The sequence below is a fragment of the Artemia franciscana genome, chromosome 3 (genome assembly GCF_032884065.1).
Source record: "Artemia franciscana chromosome 3, ASM3288406v1, whole genome shotgun sequence".
In the NCBI taxonomy this organism is placed as follows: domain Eukaryota; kingdom Metazoa; phylum Arthropoda; class Branchiopoda; order Anostraca; family Artemiidae; genus Artemia; species Artemia franciscana.
Window position 1 is genome coordinate 41,348,444 of NC_088865.1, and position 22,801 is coordinate 41,371,244.

Below are 22,801 nucleotides of genomic sequence, written 5' to 3' on the forward strand. Positions count from 1 at the left end.
TCGATCACTTTTAAAAGGCGTCATTGGACACTACACGTAAAGATTTTTCAGTAGACCGTGATGTCATGCTCCGTTGAAAACTTCTATTGCTTGATGTTATATTTCATATTCATACTCAGTATCAAATAAAATAAATTTGATGTCACATTTTTTTTTCTTGAATTTCTATCTACTCCGATGCCGGCCAAAAAGGTAGTTTAGCGTTGAACATTCCTGGCCGAATTCATATTGGCGGTCGGCTAAGAAAACGAATTGATGAAACTGTTTTATGAGTTGTCTCTGAAGCCGGTTGAAAAGTGTGATTTAAATTGGTTATCTTGCTTCTTATTATATTACTATGTTTTACCAACCCCCAAAACCTTTGTTGGAAAATCGAAAGATGGGATTTAAACTGGAGTAGCCGTTTCTTAGCGTGAAGGTGTCCTTTGGCTACTGATGCAAGAGGTTATCTCTCCTCTACGCATCAATCTTTACGCTAAAGCATGACTCTTTGCCATATATCTACTTTTTAAAGAAGGAAAAACTCTAGCGTAAAGAGCAATGCGTTAAGGAGGGAACAGCCCATTTCATATATGGAATAATTTCGATTCGTTGTAATTTTTAATGTCGCTCCTTAATTTTAGCTAAAAGATTTGTCTTTAATTTAATTTGGGATTTTTTTCGACTAATGAAGGGCTAAATTTGGCTCACCGTACATGAAGAATTAAAACAGAATTTGTATATTATTTTTGGAAGATTTATTCTGTATATGAAAGGTTGCCTCCTCCTCAATACCTTGCGCTTTAAGCCAAAGCTGTTAGCACTTTAAAAACTTCCCATCCTAATTAAATAGCCCCTGTAATTTAGTTAACATTCTTTAAAATTTTGAATAAACAGTCATACATTAGTGTAAAGAGCAATTTATTGACGGGGGGCAACCCTTCACAAATGGAATAATTTTCATGTATTACTCAAGTAGTGCCGGTAAACCTGGCTCACCTTCTATGAAATATACCCAACCCCTCACGGAAAACTCCTCAGTGTAAATTTCATTCAACGTAAATTGCACCCCTCACAAATTCCACCCACCCCTCCCTCAAGATATTTATATTCTTGCTGAGAACCTCCCCCCACCCCTGCAGAATTGCTTACGGCTGATATAACCTGAAAAATTCTCCTTGGCATGACTTCAGCTCAACAAAACTTTAATCTCTGATTGGTTTCTCGATCACTCAAGAAATGACCCTTCCGTGGGAATTATTTTCTGGAAATTGAAAAACGCGGAAAAAAGTCCCTGGAAGATCTTCACATGAAAAATTTGGTTAAGTATATGCAAGACATTGAAAAAGAATATCGTATACTTATTCTATGAAATCCCCCTAGAGTAATATCTCCCCTGGAATATTCACCACCCACCCAGAAACTACCCCTAAAGAAATTCCCCAAGGAAGATTCTCTCTATAGACTTCTACCCCAAGCAAAACCCCCCAAAAAATTTCTGTATACTTCCCAATAACAATATATATACGAAAACAATTGGTGGTCATAACTTACATACCTCTCCCCACGGATTGTGGGGGTCATTTTACCCCTCAGGACATAGTTGTTTGATCTTTCAACTATACTGAACAAAATGAGTATGTCAAAATTTTGATCAGATAATTTTGCGGGAAAATGAGCATGGGAGGGGGCCCAGTTACCCTCCAATATTTTTGTTGAAATTCCCTCCAGGCAGTTTTATCCTTGCCGAGAATCTGCCCTCCCTGTAAAGCTGCTTGCCGAAGAGTCAGCCTAAGAAATCTCCTTAGCCTTCTTTCATTTGAATAAGACTTTAATCTCTAATCGGTTTCTCGTTCACTTCAGAATTGCCCCCTTTCGTGGAAATTATTCTCGGAAATCAAAACACACAGAAAAAAGCCCCTAGATAATTCTCCCGCAATATGTCCACACGAAAAATTTTGCATAGAATGTAATGTAAGACATTACATTAAGCAACATTATATAAGTAATGTATGACAATCCTTTTTCAGACCAAATTGTACCCCTGTTGATTTTGAAATCAGCAGGCTAAACAGGTCGATCATTAATTTACTTTGTAAAATAGTAAAATAGAGAGTTTACTTGTGAAAACTCCTGTAGCTCAAAGCTCAAAACAATGCGTTCTATAGAATAGCTTAAAGTTCCACACAGGAGAGCAAATCAGCTGGAACTTTGCAGACGGCTTTTGCGTCCCTCTAGAAGCAAGGAGTAATGCGATTGGCTTACAAGAACCGACAAAGGCACACACCAACAAAATCATAGCCAGCTATTTGAGGCGAAACTATTGGTAAGCAATGTTTCGGTTTCTCGCTGTAACCATTTTGCTTGAAAATCATTTCCAGCCAAAGTCATTTGAAGTTTTTAGTGTCGATATTTGCTTCCAGAGTTGTACCGTTTCAAAAGAAGAAGATTTCTAAACAAAAGAAAGAAAATAAGAAAGGAAATTAAAAAAAATATATATAAAAAATTTGATAAATTAAAAAAAAGAAACATAAAAAGGGATGAAAATTGAAAAATTAAACTTCGACCGCATATTAGTCAGGCGTCAGTAGACAAAACGACGCTTATTTTTAGTTCGTCATTATACAATTTTCACTGGTGGCCTGAAGGTCTTTCCAGTTCTGTCAAACCTATTTTATTAGAACCCATTTGGATATAAATTCCTCTGAGTTTTGCTTCAACCTCAATAATGATCTTAAAGATCAATTAGTGTGATATAGGTTCTAAAAATATGTGACCTTACTGACATTTCTCTTTCATTGAATTTGAAAGGACTTAATTGTCACATGGAAATCACTGATCAAAAATAGATCTAGGAGTAGAATCCTTGGAATTGGACTTATCCCGACAAAGTAAACTGAAAGATTAAAAAGTGCCTTCCATGAGCATAGATATATTAGTTCATTGAGGCCTCTTTTTTGTACGATTTGAAGGCATCCATAATTTATCGGTTTTAACATCGGAAATCGACGTATTCAGCTATGAACTTGTATAACATTTTGTTGTGTTACCTTAAAATTTGTGTCTAACCCTGAATATCGTAGTGTGTCTGCGACTATAGGTTTAAAAGTCAAGAGTTAAAACTGATTTTTTTTTTTTTTTTTTTTTTTTTTTTTTTTTTTTTTTTTTTTTTTTTTTTTTTAATCTCTCGGCTCCAGTGGGTTCCAAGCTATTTGTGTTTATTTGTATTCATAGTAAATATTGTAGAAGAAATAATATTCTACGATAATCGTTCGAATTTTGTTCCAGTTCCTCTGAATCACATAAGAAGAACTCTGAATCACAAAAGCCGTTTGATTAGAATAAACAGTTCTTTTGAAAGTACTTTAAAAGCTTTAGCGTAAAGAGTGAGGTATCGACGAGGGGGGTAACCCTCTCATATAAATAAAAATTGCTGTTCGTTTTAAGTTTTGATGTTGCTCTTTACTTTCACTTGAAATTTCTTTTAATTTATTGACTGATCGTTTTTTAAGTTAATTAAAAAAAACTTTCCGAAAATAAAGTTTTTTAAAAAAAAGTAAAGGCTATATTGAGCTTAAAATCAGAAGAAATAAAAACCTACAATAACTCAAACTCAAAACAACCAGAAATTACGATTAAAGAATAAATGAAACCCGAAACGAACAGAAATTAAACAAACAGTCATAGCGAAAAAACATAGAGCTTTCTCAAAACGAGTAAAGTTTAAGATGAATATGCGATTCCATCTTAAAACGAAAAAATATATTTTGCTATTGAGGCATAAATGGAATCCAAAAAAAAACTGAAATTAAATTAATAATCATAATAAACAAACCAACTCTAGTTACTAATATAAATGAGCAAATAAATCTTAAAACGAGTGAAGCTTAAAATAACTACTACTACTACTACTACTACTAACAGCTCACCACAGCACCAAACAGCCTGAGGCCAACACAGCTACACAAGCTCCTCCCCCATCCCAGTCTATTAAGAGTCTTCCTCTTCACTACTTCCCAGGAAGTTCCCATTTCCTTTAAATCTTTCTTTATGACATCCTCCCACCCCCGACGTAGACAACCTGCATTCTGTTTAGCCCTAGACGGTTGGCCTAAGAGGATAATCTTCGGCAATCTGTCATCCTTCATCCGCAGAACTTGCCCTAGCCATCTAAAACCTTCTTTTTATTATACCCATGGAATGTGGGACTAAGCCACATTTTTCGTACAACCTACTGTTGAAATACGGTCAGTCAGCCGGGCACCCACAACAATCCTTAGGCAATTTCTCTGGAAAACATCTAGTAAATTTTTATCCGCTTATCGGAGCGCCCATGCTTCAGAGCCATGTTTGACAACTGTCATCACTGTACCTTCGAATATTCAAATCTAGGTTTCCATACTTATAGTTTTATTCTTCCAAAGTTTTTTTTAACTGTTAAGAACCCTGAACTTTTTTACCCTGAGTTTTGGCTATTCTGCTTTTAACATCTTCACTGCTTTCACCGTCTTTAATAAAAATAATTTCTATAGGCAATACTAATTACAATTAAATAAGAAAAACAAGAATTTTTAAGTGAAAGTAAGGAGTGACATTAAAACTTAAGACGATCAGACATTATTCCATATATGAAAGAGGATGTCCTCTCCTCAACGCCTTGCTATTTACGCAAAAGTTTTACCCTTTTTCACAATAAAGCTTTTGCGTCAAGAATGAGGTGTTGAGGAGGCGACAGCTTCTTTCATCTGCGTAATAATTTTGGTTCGTTTTAATTTTTAATATCGCTTCTTACTTTCAATTACATTTTTTTTTTCAATTTAATTTCTGAACGTTTTTCAACTAATCGAGATTCGAATTTGGCTCACAGTAGGCTACGTGAAAAAATAAAATAAGATTTGCATATTAATTTTGGCAGATCTATTCCGTATATGTAGGGTTGCCCCCTCCTCAATATCTTCCTTTATACCCTAAATCTGTTAGCGCCTTAAAAAATAGCTTCCAATTCTAATTAAAGGGCCCCTGTTTTCTAGTAAATACTCTTAAAAAATTGGGACGAGCTTTCAAACCAAAGAGCAAAAAGCAAGGTATTGAGAGGGGACCCTTCATATACAATATAATTTTTGTTCCTTTTTCAAATAATGCTGATAGTTCTGGCTCACCCTCTATAAGATATAGCCCTCCCCCTCGCAGAAAACACCTCCGTGGAAATTTCATCTAACGTAAAGTGCACCACCACGGCCGTCAAATATCCTCCAGGAAGTTCTATCTACGCCGATGATCCATCCTCCCTGTAAAATTGCTTGCGGACGATTCGGCCTGAAAAATTCTCCTTAGCATTCTTTCATTTGAATATGTCTTTCACCTCTAATCCGTTTCTCGATCACTCCAGATATGCCCCATTTCGTGGAAATTAATTCCGGAAAATTGAAACACGTGGAAAAAAGCCCCTGGATAGTTCTCCCAGAATATCACCACAGGAAAAATTTGACAAAGAGAACTTAGGACAATTAAAAAGAATACCGTAAAGTAGTTCTGTCAAATCCCCCAGTTCAACACATCTCCTGGAACCCCCCCCCCCAGAAATTTCCCTTCCCAAGTAAGATTCTCCCTATAGCAATCCAACCCAAGCACACAACCCCCTTCCCTCCCCCCGTAAAATGTCTGTGTACTTCCCAATAAAAAATTCCATTACGTAAACTAAGGATGAATTTCTTGAACTGAACAAAACTAAACTGAACAAAACAATTGGAGGGCAACTTGGCCACCTTCCACGCCGATTTTTTCTCCAAAATTATCTGATCAGAATTTTGAGATAGCCATTTTGTTCAGTAGACCCCCAAAGAAAACTGTGGGAAGAGGCCTGTAAGGTATGAGATTCGTCCATAGTTTACGTAATGAAATTTTGTGTAGTGGTGTTGGCCTCAGGCTTCTTGGTGCTGCGATGAGTTGTTAGTAGTAGCAGTAGTAGTGTTTTAAGTTTCACTCGTTTTAAGAATCATTTGCTCATTCATATTAGTAACTACTGTTGGTTTGTTTACTATGATTGTTTATTTAATTTCTGTTCGCTTTGGATTCCATTTATGCCTCAATAGCAAAATATATTTTTTACGTTTTAAGCTTGATTCGCATATTCATCTTACCCTTCACTCGTTTTGAGATAGTTGTATGTTTTTTAGGTATGATTGTTTATTTGATTTCTCTTCGTTTTGGGTTTCATTTATTCTTTAATAGTGATTTCTGGTTGTTTTGAGTTCGAGTTATCGTGGGTTTTTATTTCTTCTCATTTTAAGTTCAATGTAGCCTTTCCCTTTTCTTAGAAAATTTCACTTCTTTTCGTCTTTTTACTTCTTTCCCGAAACTTCTTTTTTGGATAATGTTTGTTTTTATTTGGAATTGTTTTTTTTTTTTTTTTTTTTTTTTTTTTTTTTTTTTTTTTTTTTTTGTTAATAAACAAACATTCAAATGGTTTTTATTTTTTCTGCTTAAAATAGCAAATTGGCTTGCTATTTATATTGTAGACAAATTTTAATAAATACTTTACTATAAAATTTGGAAGGGATGGGAATGGGGAGATCATTCAAGTAGTTTCAAAATTTGCATAACTTCTGGACTTCCAGAGGGCTGCAGCCATCCTGACCCACAACATACCATAATCCTAGATATATACAAATACTGATTGATACTTTTATTATAAGAATGCTACTGTGTTTTATTTTATTTAATTGTTCTTTTTAAATAAACAGTCTTTTGCAAGAAGAATCAATAGGTCCACATTTATCTTCTAAAATTTATTGTCATTTGTAAGTTCCCCATGGTCCCTCCAAGTTAAAACTTAAAGTCTACTTGACATTACCTCCTCATATAATCCCTCGAAGTCTTAGAGGGGTCCATTAGGCCGTTAATTCCTATCAATCTACTTAACGAGAAGATTAGTTAGGAACGCAATATGACGAAAAAACGATTGAGATGACTAGAGGGCACTTTCTATTGCTGACTCTAGGTGGGAGCAGGGGGCAAACTAAAGCTGGAAATTTGGGTGATGGGGGTAGAGTTCTAAGAAACGAAGCTTGACCCTCCATCCTAGGTAGCATAAAAAAGCTATCAGCGCACCTCAACCCAGCAAAGGAGTGTAAACATCGCTAAGCTTTGCACTGAGCAGGGTGATGGTGGGTGTTATCGGGTTGAAAAGCCTTTTCCTAGCTAATTTGTCTACTATGGGCTGCCTACCCCTTGTAGAATAAGTGTAAGCACTAACTTCTAATGCATTGGAGGTAACAGGCTTGAGATTGCCTGTGCAGGATTTCGACTCCTGTTTGTAGAATAGGATGACCATGTGCTGGAAGTCCTGTTATGACCGAAATGGGCCCATAAATTCACAAAGCCTCCATTGAATAAACGTCGAGGAATATACAATAGGTGTTATTTTTCAGGCAATTGATTCTAGATTTAAAAATACAGATTGTATGAAACGTAAACTTTTGGGACAAAATAAAATATTACTAGTTTACCTACATGGCGCAATTTAAGGCAACAATTAACTAGGGGTCCTTCTCAAAACCAGACCATAATTTGCACTTTACTGGAAAAATAACTCAACAAATATGACCGTGAAATATCAGTTTGATATACATACAGAGAAATTTATTCCTTAATATTTAATAATTTTTTATTTGTTAATGTAAAAAAAGTGAAAAAATTAAAATATATTTTGTTTTCTGTAAAGTACAAATTATGTTCTGGTATTAATATGGCATGGGTTTTATCACCCCTACATATGCTAATTTTTGCTAGTATTGAGTTTGACCCGGTCATTTACTGTAATTTCTGATTTTTGTTGTTTTTTTTTCATTTATTTATTAATGGCGATTTGTGGTAGTTTTAGGCTCGGGAGATTATTTGACTTTATTTCTTCTTATTTCTGTCTTAACAGAGCTCTTTACTTTTCTTTGAAAAATCATTTCTTGTGGAAATAGTTTTCAATTAATTTCTGTTCGTTTGTTAATGACGTAGTCTTTTTCATGGGAGAAAAACCAATGTTTTATGTCTTTTTATTTTTTCCCCTGTACGATACCGCAGATTCGCTTGGTATTTGTCTGTGGAGAAACAATTTTTAATCTTGACACAAATAGTATTGTTTAATTTAACCTTATATCTCCTCAAGTTGACCTGAAAAATACTACTTAATGTAATTCCCAGAATATTCTGTCAATTTTCTTTTACAACTTGAACAAGCTTGAATTCTTTTCATTCATTTAGTTTGTAAGAGAGGAAGTAGTAATAGTAGTAGCTTAGATAGTTTCAACTTATTACCTAAGATTAAATAAAAAAAACAAGTTTTTTTTAACTGAAAGTAAGGAGTGACATTAAAACTTAAAACGAACAGAAATTACTTCGTATATGAAAGGGGATGTTTCCTCCTCAACGCCCCACTCTTTACGCTAAAGTTTGACTCTTTATCTCAACTCTTTTTTTTAAAACAGTAAAAAACTTTAGCGTAAAGAGCGGGGCGTTGATGAGGAAGCAGCCCCTTTCATATACGAAGTAATTTCTGTTCGTTTTAAGTTTTAATGTCGCTCCTTACTTTCAGTTAAAAAAAACTTGTTTTTTTTTATATTTAATTTCTGAACGTTTTTGAATCAATGCATGTTTTGACTTTGGCTCTCCGCAGAGGAATAATTAAAACGAAATTTGTATATTTTTTTGGCTAAACGGCTTTCTCATATAGCCCTCCGCCCTCTGCCCAGCCTAGTTGCCCTCCGATTTTTTGGTTACTTAAAAGGCAACTAGAACTTTTAATTTCTTACGAATGTTTTATTAGCAAAAGATATACGTAACTTATAAATTAGCTTAAGTAACGAACTTTTGTATTCTCATGTTTTTATTACATATATGAGGGGTTCACCCCTCGTCAGTACCTCGCTCTTTACACTAAAGCTTAAATTTTGTCCCAATTCATTAAGAATGACCCCTGAATCACAAAAGCCGTAGAATAAATAGTTGAAATTACTAAAAATACTTTAGCGTAAAGAGCGAGGTATTAGGAGGAGGTGAGCCCCTCATATACGTAATAATTTCTGTTCGTTTTAAGTTTTAATGCTGCTCCTTACTTCCAGTTGAAAAGACTTTTGCATATTTATTTTTTCATTGTTTTTTTTTAATAATGCTAGAAAATCCTGCGCTCCCTTCATTGAAATTTTCTTCTCCCATGACGAATTCCTCGATGTAAAGTTCCCCCAACATATCCCCCTCTTCTCAACCCCTCCCCCAAACCAAAAAATCCCCCTGAAAACGTCTGTACACTTCCCAATAACCATTACTATATGTAAGCATCGGTCAAAGTTTGTAACTTGTAGCCTCTCCCACGGGGACTGTGGGGGAGTAACTCATCCCCAAAGACACGTGTATAAGGTTTTTCGACTACGATGAATAAAATGGCAATCTCACAATTTTGATCTGTTGACTTTGGGAAAATGATTAGCGTGGGAGGGGGCCTAGGTGCCCTCCAATTTTTTTGGTCACTTAAAAAGGGCACTAGAACTTTTCATTTCCGTTAGAATGATCCCTCTCGCAACATTCTAGGACCACTGGGTCGATACTATCACCCCTTGGAAAAAAAAGACAAAAAACAAACAAATAAACACGCATCCGTGATCTGCCTTCTGGCAAAAAATACAAAATTCTACATTTTTGTAGATAGGAGCTTGAAACTTCTAAATAGAGTTTTCTGATACGCTGAATCTGATGGTGTGATTTTCGTTATGAGTCGATGACGTTTAGGGGGTGTTTCCCCCTATTTTCTAAAATAAGGCAAATTTTCTCAGGCTTGTAACTTTTGATGGTTACAACCGATCTTGATGAAACTTATATATTTAAAATCAGCATTAAAATTCGATTCTTTTGATGTAACTATTGGTATTATTAGAGTTTCGGTTACTATTGAGCCGGGTTGCTCCTTACTACAGTTCGTTACCACGAACTGTTTGATAGTTTCAACTTATGATGTTTCCTATAAACAACTACACAACTTTCTTTCAAACAGTTCGTGGTAACGAGCTGAAAGTAAGGAGTGACCCGGCTCAATAGTAAACCAAAATCTAAGAAAAGGAGTTTTAATTCCAACAAACACAACAAAAGAATTAGAATCTTTTGCTGGTTTCAAATATATAGGTTTCATTAAATTTAGTGTTACCCATCAAAGGTTACGAGCCTGTGAGAATTTGCATAAGGTTTGAAAAAAGGGATAAACAGTAGTAAGGGCCTTTCAGTTTACACCGGGGACCACGTTTTCAACAAGATGTTCAAACTTCTTCAAGATGTAGGTGCCTGTTACGTAATAGGACTTGTTGGAGTTCAGGATCCTTCAATTAAGATGCAAAAGTAGGCGTTTCATCGTAGTTTTTTCATTGATTGTATAAAAAACCTTCAAAGACCAGGGAAAAACCCAAAGGGTCCTCCCAAGTAGGAACACAGACCATGTTCATCGTAGCCGATTTGAATAGTTTTTTTTTCTACTTTACACGCAAGGCTTTTGTTTTTACTGTTGATTGCAGACAAAGAATTTTCCCGTTATTTCAATGAACAAAAGGCGCGGCGTTATCAAATCCTGTATTGATTTTTCAAGAACAAAGACGATCCGTTATGCAATGGTTTGTTTACTCTCATGGTAGGATCGGGTAATTTTTTTGTTCTCTGGGGACTATAAAACCTGGTGCTACAGGGAGAATTTTATCAGTCTTACATTTGACATGGAATGCACACTTATAAATTTTAAAAGGGATAACCCGAGTTTATATTCAGGTAAGCCTTTATGTGTACTAAGGATATCCCCCCACCAAAAAAGGGTGAGATTATACTCAAATAAAAACTAATGGAACTAACAACTAAGACCCCGTTCCCCCTACCTTTGCACGGCTTTCTAAACAATAAATTAATCTTATTTCCTCGCATATTTTACTATAAAATTCCTATCCCCTATTAAAACGCTTTGAAGCATATGTCAACAGCTTGGTAGAAAAAGATAAACAGATATTTGCACTAACCCTTAATGACATTTACCGACGGACTTTAAAAAGTGTCACTTTTTAGGCAATATCTGCCATTACATTAATGGATAAGGGTTCATTCTTGGCAGCCGGTAAATTTGAATGCTCTTATAGTACGCTCGATTTGTAATTTGAAAATATTTTACTGATCAAATTGACTAATTATGGTTAAACATAATCTTTAATTGGTGAGAGGGGGTGGCTTATTTTCTTAATCAAACTATGAGTAGCTCCACTCTAGCCGGTAAGGGGGGAGCAAACATAACTTATTGCATGCTAGTTAATTGCCAAAATGGGACGCTTTTATAACACCTTTATAGTATGGTGAATTCTTTTTCCAAGAAAATTGTTTCTTTGCGTTAAATGGTTATGTAAAAGTAGCTTATATTTACGCATTAAATGAAGAGGCTGAGAATATTTTTTTCCATATGGTAAATAAAAACAGGTAGACATGTTTCTTTTTGGGTATAATAATAAATTCTCGTATAAGGCCCCTACTCCCTGATAAGCATGAGGGGGAATATGCAGTCATTTTGAAGCCATATTTTTTTATTATGCATGGCTTATTAAACTTGAATTTGAAAAGAGGTGCCATGATGAAACTAGGAGAACTAGAAATTTGTTCTTGCATTCAGAATGTTCTTCTATTGAATTGAAACGCTTTTGTATAAAACTTTTGTAGCTCAAAAACGGTGTTGTATGAAATTTTTGAACCTCAAGTGCAAAATAGGTATAATGAGTAGAATTTTTTTCTTTACTATAACATATTATAGAAAGAAATACAAACATAAAGGCAAAGAAAATATTTGCAGTTAGCGATATTTGTTGATTTAGGTTTTATTGTCAAATATTCCATTTTTGCCGTATCCCCTTACTAAGGTTGAGGAGGAATCCCCTTTAGTCTCTATTAAAGTTTAAATCCCACTTAGACCATTGGTGTTAACCATCATTTGCTAATGTTTGCCTCCCCCCCCCACAGTCTTGGATTATTAACGTATTCTTCCTACCTGTGGTCCCATTGAGGTGGGTAGGGACCATTGGGGGGATTAGCTATTTCTGAAAACTAAATTCCTCGTTTCTTCAATGTTCACATATTTCTATGAAAGTAAGATGTATTTTAGCCATATGCGTCCTTTTTATGAAAACTAAATTTAAAATTTCTTAAATAATCAAGTGTTTCTAATGAAATGAAATGTAATTTTAGCCCTTTTGTTACATGAACAACTAAATTTCATCTTTATTTCAAGTAAACCCCGACAAGGAAGAGATTCCTGTTCCAAAAAAGTGCAAATGTGTGTGATGAAGGGGCAACAATCCAAAGCGAGAATGCTACCCTCTCAGTACCTTTGATAAGCAAGCATGGTGAAGACTCCGGCCCTTCAAGATCTGTCCCCCATGTCAGTGAAGTTATGGGGCCTTCTCCACAAGGTGCCACTGATACTGCCTGTCTTCAAGTATGCGTAAATTATTTAACACATCAGAGACATTTCTTGAAAAGCTTAATGTTTTAGTAGTTAAATCGAAATATTTTTAGCATGGTGAGATCATTCTATTTGAGATTTACTCTACCTTTTGAAGAGAAGATGTTCTTAAATTCACCTAGAGATATTTTGTATGCCAGTTGTATCTAGGGCTAACTTGAAATTTCACCCATTTTTATTTTAAGAAAGCCTAACTATATGAACAGTAATTTAGTAGCGTTTTTTTTAGTATTTTAGTATTTTAGTTTTACTGTTCAAGGGAAATATTGGTCGAAGAAGGAAATTTTAGGACGTTGCCCTAGGTTTTTCATCCCAGTGAAAATGTCACATTCTTTTTTAAAAAGAAAATATTTACGTCAACTCAGGGGCAAGGACCATTGAGCTTAATAATGTGTTCTTTTTTACAAATTAAAATCATAAGGTGTTTCATGTGAATAATAAATTTTTCTTCTATTTCAGAATCCCGAAAACAACCATCCAACATGGATCGATCAGCCACTAACCGATGATGATTAATGGCTATTGGTGGTACCTCTCTAAAAAAAAAATGCCTTAACCTTAGCGGTTCAAACTTAGCTGTTAACGTTTCAACTATGTTTATTCAAATTTAATATGTAGGCCTACATACTTAGAACAATTTTTTGAATTTTCTTAAATGAAAATTCTTGAGACATTAATTTGGGAATCGTTTACCGTTTTTATGGCACTTGGAATTAACCAAGTGACATATAGCAATCGTAATTTCTGGCGGTCTGTCTGTCTGTCAGTCTGTCTGGCTGTCGGTCCCGGTTTTGCTATTTTAGGCACTTCCAGGTAAGCTAGGACGATGAAATTTGGCAGGCCTATCAGTGACCGGACTAAATTAAATTAGAAATAGTTTTTTTTCCCGATTTGACTGTTTTTTGGGGGGTGGGGGAGAGTGGAGGGCCCGTTAATTCGGAAAAAAATAGAAAAATTGAAGTATTTTTAACTTACGAACGGTTGATCAGAACTTGATAAAATTTAAAATTAATTAATTGATTTAAAATTAATTCTGAAAAACTAGAAATAATGAGGTATTTTTAACTTAAGAACGGGTGATCGGATCTCAATGAAATTTGATATTTAGAAGGATATCGTGTCTCAAGGCTCTTGTTTTAAATCTCGGCTGGATCTGGTGACATTTGGGGGGGGGGGAGTTGGGAGGGGGAAACCAAAAATCTTGGAAAACACTTAGAGTGGAGGGATCGGGACAAAACTTGGTGGGAAAACTAAGCAAAAGTCCTAGATACATGATTGACATAACCGGAACGGATCCGCTCTCTTTGGGGTAGTCGGGGGGGACTAATTCTGAAAAATTAGAAAAAATCAGGTATTTTTAAATTACGAACGGGTGATCGGATCTCAATGAAATATGATATTTAGAAGGATATCGTGTCTCAAGGCCCTCATTTTAAATCCCAACCGGATCTGGTGACATTGGGGGGAGTTTGGGGTGGGGAACCTAAAATCATGGAAAACGCTTAGACTGGAGGGATAGGGATGAAACTTGGTGGGAAAAATAACCAGAAATCTTAGATACGTGATTGACATAATTGGAACGGATACGCTCCATTGGGGGGGGGGGGGTAATTAAAAAATGATAATTAAAAATACGTCATAAAAATGACGTATTTTTAACTTACGAAAGAATGATCGGACCTTCATGAAACTTCATATTTAGAAGGACCTCGTACTCAGATCTCTTATTTTAAATCTCAACCAGATCCAGCGTCATTGGGGGGGGGGGGGGGCGTTGGGGGGACCGGGAATGTTAGAAAATACTTAAAGCGGAGAGATTAGGATGAAACTGGATGGTAAGAATAAAAACCTGTCTAAGATATGTGACTGACATAACCGAATCGGATCTGCTCTCTTTGGTGGAGTTGGGGGGTAGTTTTGAAAATTGAGGTATTTGTAAATAACGAAAGGGTGACCCGATCTTAATGAAATTTGATATTAGGAAGGATCTTGTGCTTTAAAGCTCTAATTTTAATTTCCGACTAGATCCTGTGACATTGGGGGGAGTTGGAGGGAGAAACTGGAATTCTTTGAAAACGTGAAAACTGGGGTATTTTTATCTTAGGAATAGGTGATCGGATCTTAATGAAATTTGATATTTAGAAGGAATTCATGTCTCAGAGCTCTTATTTCAAATCCCGACCAGATCTTTTGATATTGGGGGGAGTTGAAGGGGGAAATCTTGCAAAAAACTTGGAGTGGAGGAATCGGGATGAAGCTTGGTGGATAGAATAAGCAAATGTCCTTGATACGTGATTTATGTAACCGTACTGAATTCGCTCTCTTTGGGGGAGTTGTGGGGAGGGGTTCAGTAATTTGATGAGTTTGGTGCTTCTGGACGTACTAGGACGATGAAAATTGGTAGGCGTGTCACGGAGCTGCACAAATTGACTTGATAAAGTCGTTTTCCCAGATTCATCTGGGGGGCTAAAGGGGGAGGAAAAATTAGAAAAAATTAGGTATTTATAACTTACGAGTGGGTAATTGGATCTCAATGAATTTTGATATTTAGAAGGACATCGTGACTCAGAGCTCTTATTCTAAATCCTAACCGGCATTAAGCCTCTGATTTTCCTTTTAAATCAATCTATTGATTCCTTTTAAATCAATCTATTGATTCTTAGAATTTTGTTATTGCTCATACAATATGAGCTCTTGGCTCTTAGCTCTTCTTGCCTCTTCACAAGTGCCATATGAGCTTTTAGCTCTTGTTTAATTCTTGAGATACACTCTTTTGACAACTTGCACGCACGAACAATAAAATTAGCTTCCTCTAAAGCTTGTTTGCCCCCGGGGCATAACTTAAAACCCTTCCTACAGACTCTAAGGGGGGGTGTGTCAACCCCGAAGGTCGCCAACCTGCCTAAGACCATAGGTAAGCGTCCCTTGTTTACCTCTCATTCCAGGCAATCTAATGGTCCTATGTCAATTTTAAATTCTTGGTCAACCTGCCTGAGGCCTTAGGCATACGTGACTTTCTAAAAGATTTTTCTAAAATTTTGATATTTAGAAGGACATCGTGACTCAGAGCTCTTATTTTAAATCCTGACCGGCATTAAGCCTCTGATTTTCCTTTTAAATCAATCTATTGATTCTTAGAATTTTGTTAGAGCTCATACTATATGAGCTCTTGGCTCTTAGCCTTTCTTGCCTCTTCACAAGTGCCATAGGAGCTCTTAGCTCTTGTTTAATTCTTGAGATAAACTCTTTGACAACGTGCATGCACGAACAATAAAATTAGCTTCCTCTAAAGCTTGTTTGCTCCTGGGGCATAACTTAAAACCTTTCATTCAGACTCTAAGGGGGGGGGTGGCAACCCCGAAGGTCGTCAACCTGCCTAAGACCATAGGTAAGCGTCCCTTGTTTACCTCTCATTCCGGGCAATCTAATGGTCCTATGTCAATTTTAAATTCTTGGTCAACCTGCCTGAGGCCTTAGGCATACGTGACTTTCTAAAAGATAGCAAACCATGCATTGGTCCAATAAGAGACGCATCTGCATACTTTCACCGTTTGACCAAGCCAAATTAACCAAACACTTAGAAAACTATAGGCTCTATCACTATCTTAGCTCTATGACTATCTACCTTGGTTCTACTGCCCTAGCAATGATGCATGGACGGATAATAGACAGATATATCTATTAAGAAATGAACTAACCTCTTATTTATACAATCCTAAAAAGGGGGGGGGTGTAATGCCAAGTTTGCTTCTCACTCAATTGGACTATCTGTCTTGGCTTTTTCTACAATTAGCCATGATTTAATGCCCACAACTATTCTACTTTAAATCAAAATGGCAACTCTAAAGTTGCCCTCCAATCATTTTAACGTTTAAAAAGGGCGCTAGAATTTCTAATTTTCAATTCCAATGAGCCTTCTCCAAAATTTATGCTACCACCCTTCCCATTTAAACTTTATATGTTCCCGGAACATAATGTTCAACCCTTGCCATAAGGGTTTTTTTGGGGTGGGGGCCATCCCCAAAGACATAGTTAATCGAGCTTTCAAATATGCTTACAAAATGACTATCTCAAAATTTTTAGATTGGTTTGGGGAAAAGATGGGCAGGAGCGGGTTTGTTGCCCTTCAATCACTTTTGACTGTAAAAAAGGGCACTAGGCCTATCAATTTCTGATCCAATGAAACCCCTCTAAAATTTATGTGAACACCCTTTCCATAAAAATCTTATATGCCGCGGAGGCATAATTGTTAACCCTTGCTTTGAGGGCTTTGGGGAAGATTAACCTTCAAAGACACGATCACGAGACCTTTCATCTATGCTGAACAGATTGGCTATCTCAAATTTTGATTGGGTGCATTTAGAAAAAGATAGACGTAAAGGCGGGAGGGGGAGGGTATATTCCAATCCAATGAGTTACCTCTGAAGCGTATGTGACTACCCTTTTGCTAAAAATTTTGTATGTTCTCGGGGTTAAAACCCTTACCCTAAGGGCCCTTGGGGGAGAGGATGGGGTCTTAATATTCAAAGATACAGTTACTGTGCCTTTCAAATATGGTGAACCCATTGTCTATCTAAAAACTTGATTGGATGTATTTGAGGAAAAGACGGGCATGGGGTGTTAGCTGCCCTCTGATCCTTGTGACTGCTAAAAAGGAACTAGAAATTCTTATTACAGGTCCAGTGAGCCCCCTCTGAAGTTAATAGGACCACCCCTTTCTATAAAGACCTTAAATGCCTCCATGGTATAACTTACAACCCTTTCCCTGAGGGCTGTGGGGGTTGTCATCATCAAAGACGTAATATCCGGGTCTTTCACGTACGTTCCACAAAATAGCTATCTCAATTTTGATTGGATGTGTTTGGAAAAAATGATGGGTGTGGGGGGAGGGACTTTTTGCCCTCTTATCACTTTAGACTATTACAAAGGGCACTAATTCTTTCAAATTCTAATCGAATAGACCCCACTCGATGTTTCTACGACAACTCCTTCAATATGAAGTGCCTTGATCTGAAAAAATACATTGTGCCCACATCGGTCTTTACTTAGGCAGCGCTATTGCGCTGCCTGTGATATGAAATAGCAGATTTGAGCAATTTTTATAGGACAAGTTTACGCAGCTAATTAGCTTTAGATATATTAGCATGCTTAAGCACATTCACTCTAATACTAAAATTTTCTTATTTTTATTTGAGCAGTAATGTATGGTTTGCGAGATCGGGTTTTTTAAATTTGAGACAATGTCAATGACAGTAACAATCATCAATGTCATCTCGTTTGGAGTTTTCTATAACAATATCGTTTTCTATAACAATATCGTTATAATCTCGTTTTCTCATTTTCTATAAAGTCTCGTTTTCTATAACAATATCGGTTCAATTTCGCCAAGAAGTAAGAAATGAGTGTGAGAAATTTGCCTTGTTTTAAAAGAAGTGGAAGATACCTTCTGAAGTGGAGTCATCTTGGGAAAATAACACCATCACATTCAGGATATTAGAAAACCCTCGAACAAAAACTTTGAATTATTACCTATAATGATGTTTCTTTGTTCCATGATAGCCAGGCAGTTTTCATCGGCTATATAAGATTTAAAATAGAAAGAACCATTATTAGAGATGGGTCGATTAGGGAATACAGAAAAAGTACGATTAAAGCTCTAAATAGACTTAATTATTAAATTAAATAAAAAATTTATTTTTTAAAAATTATTAAATATATTTGAGGAGGTTGCCTCCTCTTCAACAAAACACTCTTAACGCTAAATTTTTTAAGTACTTTTGAACAAAGCTTCTTATTGTTTCAATTAAATGAACATAATGCTTCAGAAATCATTCTTAAAGAATTGACACAAATTCCTAACTTTAGCGTAAAGAGCAAGGTGTTGAGGAGGAGGTGGACCCCTTCATATATATAATAATCTCTGTTAGTTTTAAGTTTTAATGTTACTCCTTGCTTTCAGTTGGAAAACTTGTTTTTATATTTTTAATCGTTTTTTTTTTAATAATCCCAATAAATTTAGTTCCACCTCCACGAAGAAATATTCTCAGAATGGATGTATCATCTAGAAAATTCAGTCCCGGTAAAAATTCACCCCTGACAATTACCCTTAGTAACACCGCGCATAAAATTGAGACGGAAAAGAGAAAGCAAGAAATATATAAAGAATGTTATATAGGAATTCTCGCAAATTCCCCCAGTGTATATTTTCCTTTGACAAGTTATCCCCTGGAAACTTACCTCCCCTTGAAAATTCCCCACCCCGTTAAAAAACAGCAGCAGAAAAGTCGTTTTCCCACCCTAAAATGTATGCATGCTTCCCAATAACAAATACTATGCGTAAGAAATGGACACTTTTTATAACTTGGTGACCATTCCCCTGGGGATGTGGGGGAGCGGGTATTATATGTCCAAAGGCATAGTTTTTTGGGCCTTTCAACTTCGATGAACGAAATGGCTATCTCAAAAATTAAACCAGGTGATTTTAAGAAAAAAGGGTGGGGGAGGGGACCTAGTTGCATTGTCATCTTTTTGGTCACTTCAAAAGGGCATTAAAACTTTTAATTTCCTTTCATATGAGTCCCATCACAATGTTTTAGGACCAATCGGTTTATATGATCACCCTGAAAAAAAAAACTAAACAAACATGCATCCATGATCTCTCTTCTGGAGAAAAATTAGAAATTTCCACATTTTTGCAGATAGAAGCTTGAAAGCTCTACCAAACAGGTTCTCTAATACGCTGAAACTGAGGGTGTGATTTTCATTAATCACACCGTCAGGGGCGCTTCCCCCTTTTTTCGAAAACAAGACAAATTTTCTCAGGCTCGTAACCTTTGATGGGTAGATTAAACTTAATCAAACTTTTATATTTGAAATCAAAATAACAGTTCGATTCTTTTTATATAACTACTGGTGTCAGAATTCCGTTTTTTAGAGTTTCGGTCGCTCTTGATCTTGTTCGATTCTTTTGATATATCTACTGGTGTCAAAATTCAGTTTTTTAGAGTTTCGATCGCTACTGTTGATCTTGGTCGTTCCTACCATACAGTTCGTTACCACGGACTGTTTGAAAACGAAAATGGCAGCTTTCCCCTAAATGGGTTTACAGAACTGGTGAGTTATTGAAAGTGTGCATATTAGAGCACATCATTTTCAAGGGTATAATGTCCATTCGTTTTAGTATATTTTTATCTTTTAAATTAAGGGAATTACAGAATGAAATCTATTTTAGATGATTACCATGCCTTACTAAGAAATTACTGGCATTCGGGAATTTTCAGAGGACAAAATAGGCTCTATTATGCGATTGCTGGAGGGAAGAATAAGGTTTTTGCGATTATTCAGGGTTTTGGATTCGTTTATTAATTTTTAAATATTGTACTAATCTTTTAGCTTTGTATTTTGGGGCGACAAGTACCAGCCCAAGTCTAATTCCCACTCCTGTTTACGTGTCTTCTCCAGTCGATGCATTAACGCCCAGATTTTAATATCATCACAAAAATTGACGTATGAATAAAAGTTCAATAAGGAAAACACTTTTATTAGACAGTGACCCACAATAAAATAATCACTGGATATTTCGATCACAGGCAAATAAGAGCTTCTTGGGAGGGGGGAGGTACAGAGGGTGACTTTGAATGGATTTTGATAGAGAAGGAGAGTATTTAGCTGTGTTGGGGTCGGGCGGCTTGATGCTGCAGTGAGTTATTGTTAGTTGTAGTAGTACTGGTGATGTCAATTTTGAATAGGTTAACAAGTGATTTTTTTTCTTTCGAATGGCGTAAAAATCATGTTTGTCGGTCCTTGTTCAAATTCTACTCCTTTTTTGTTATATTTTTGTTGTGTTAATTTTGTATTTAAGTAGTTAATTAACAGTCTTTAGGCAGGCTCTTTCAGGGCTCTTAGCCAGTCTACTACATAACGGCTACTGTTAATGTGACGTAAACATTTAGAGATTATTTTGTTGTGGTTGACTGTCTAATCAAAGGATTTTCCCCATTAACTTGTTATTTATACAGTATGGAAAAGCAGTGTGTTCTTCGAAAACACCTATTACAAAAATTGTATTGCCCATTCCGCTTAGCACATCAAGCACGTCAGATACGTCGCTAGTCTTTTACCTAGTTATATTGCTAGGTCTATTATCACCTTAACATTTGCTTGGGGAAATTTCCACCCTAGCTGGACGTTTCTAAGCTTTTATTTTCAAAGAAACAAGGGGAATGAATTTTTCATTCCTCTCGAATTCTTTTTCGAATTCTTTCATTCTTTTTGAAAAAATCAAGATTTTTTTTTTAATATCAGCAGTAATGAAAGCAGTGTTTCCTGGAACCTCAATAATACTAGAATAGAAAACGTCATTTTCTTAATGAACTATTAATTTGAGCAGGGTAAATGTTGATGAAATTAGCATGAACATTCACTTGTTTACTAGGGCAAAATACATTGCAAATCAAAAGGGCTTGTTACATTTCCGTCTACGACACAAGTGCCAGGAAACGGAAAGGGGGAATTGTAATCAATCTTAGTGACAAACAGATGGATTGACCCTTAAATATATTGGAGATCTTTCAGAAACTCCTTTGATTGGATGATCAGCAATCAGGATGTCTTTGCGATTGGGTCCGTCAGCGATCAAATTATTTCAAATCATAAAACAACATATAAAGGTAAAAAATAGCAATAATATAACATGTTGTGAAGCATATATCTATTATCGTTTGCTTTTATTAATTAAAATTAGTTTTATTTCTCGGCTTTTCCTCCTTGGTCTTTTGATTGATTACTTTCTAATAAACATTTTTATCCATCCCTAAAAATGATCGTTAATATTTTCTTACAGCGAGATCTCGGGTATTCCTGCGTAACCCCCCCTTTCTCGCCCTCCCAAGAAAATTTAAATATTTTTTAACACCCAAGATACATTTTTATCCCGATAAAAACACCAATCCAAATTCTATAGAAAAATACATGACTAATTATGATTAACCTTTCAAGAAAAAGCAAAAATGCTTATAGAGCAGTGTAGCTCATAGTTAACTTAATTTTTGTATTAACTTTCATTTAATTTTATTTACTTCTAATCCCTCTTTTTCTTTTAAGGATAAAAACTGATGGGTAAATAAACCGATAACTGTCATAGTTAGAAGGAAAAAAATAGTAATAATAATAATAAAAAAACAAGGCAGACTGAGCATCTGGCTCAATTAATGGGAACTACTTTCCTACCAAATTTGAGTGAGTGAATCTTTACGAAGATTAAACTATCAAAATTTACATTTTGCATTTTATTCAAACCCGCATTTGCATTTTATTCGTCCCTAAACATGCTTATAGTCCATATGAATAAATGGTTAACATAGACACTCCTTCAAAGCTTTATTTAACCAAGTCAATTCATTTCAGGCTTCGTAAAACTGTCCAAATAGAATTGTACGCTGACGAATCAGCAAGTACGGGGTAGGTCTAAAAAGATGTTTTTTTAATATTTCAGTATTGTAGCTTTCAATGAGACTTAAGATAAATATAGAAGGAGGGTTGGGGAAGATAAGATTAAAGATTTAATCCTTAATATCACTTCAATCCTAGAAATATATTTGGGAGCCTTTAATATGGATGCAGTGGGATGATATATTCCCTTTTATAGATGAAATACTTCATGTGGAAAATAAAGGATTGCATTCAAATGGTTTCGAGTACAAAAGGGGAAATGGTGGAGGAGTCTTTGATTATGAAGCCTTCATTTTCCCTTACGTTTAAGAATGCCTTAGATCAAAGATTTAACAGCAACAAACTGTAGGAAAAGAGCCATCCTTTTCATTAGAAAACAAAGTTCTAAGAAGTAAATTTCACATTGCAAAATATGAAACAAAATATTTAGTCACGTTTTTTGGTCCAAAATTCGCGAAATTTGCTTATTTTAAAAGCCACTCGTCAAAAGCTATTTCAATAGAAAAATTTTAAACTTAAAGAGAACTGGATCAAACTCTCTGTGAACAGAAAAAGATCTTAATAAAAATTACGCATGAAGCTTCACATGTATGAAAGACCCAATGCCACCATGTACAAAATATAAAATGTCTTATTTTTCTAAAGAAGGATGGTCATACATGTGTGTTGAAATTTGTCCAGGGGTAATATTATTGAACAAGTAGAAAAAAATTCTTGAAAGTGGGTTCACATGAACAAAAATTAAAGTATTTTGTGACCTTTTTAAGCAATTGAAAGGAAAATCCACAGAAAATTACCAAATTCTTCCATTTTGGCCTGTAGAACAGAAGCGGAAGCTAAGACGTTGCC

At 35.6% G+C, this 22,801-nt stretch overlaps 1 protein-coding gene across 8 annotated transcripts in view; it reads left to right on the forward strand.

Annotated features, from left to right (window-relative positions):
* LOC136025274 (octopamine receptor beta-2R-like) overlaps window positions 1-22,801 on the forward strand; it is a 146,017-nt gene that overhangs the window by 12,106 nt on the left and 111,110 nt on the right. The window contains exon 2 of one of the 8 annotated variants that reach the window (XM_065701145.1): window positions 2,126-2,305. The exons of 6 other annotated variants lie outside the window; for them this stretch is intronic. The gene's annotated coding sequence lies outside the window, so the exon portion shown is untranslated. The remainder of the gene's footprint in view (window positions 1-2,125; window positions 2,306-22,801) is intronic. One more of the 8 variants, XM_065701146.1, reaches the window with a different exon arrangement.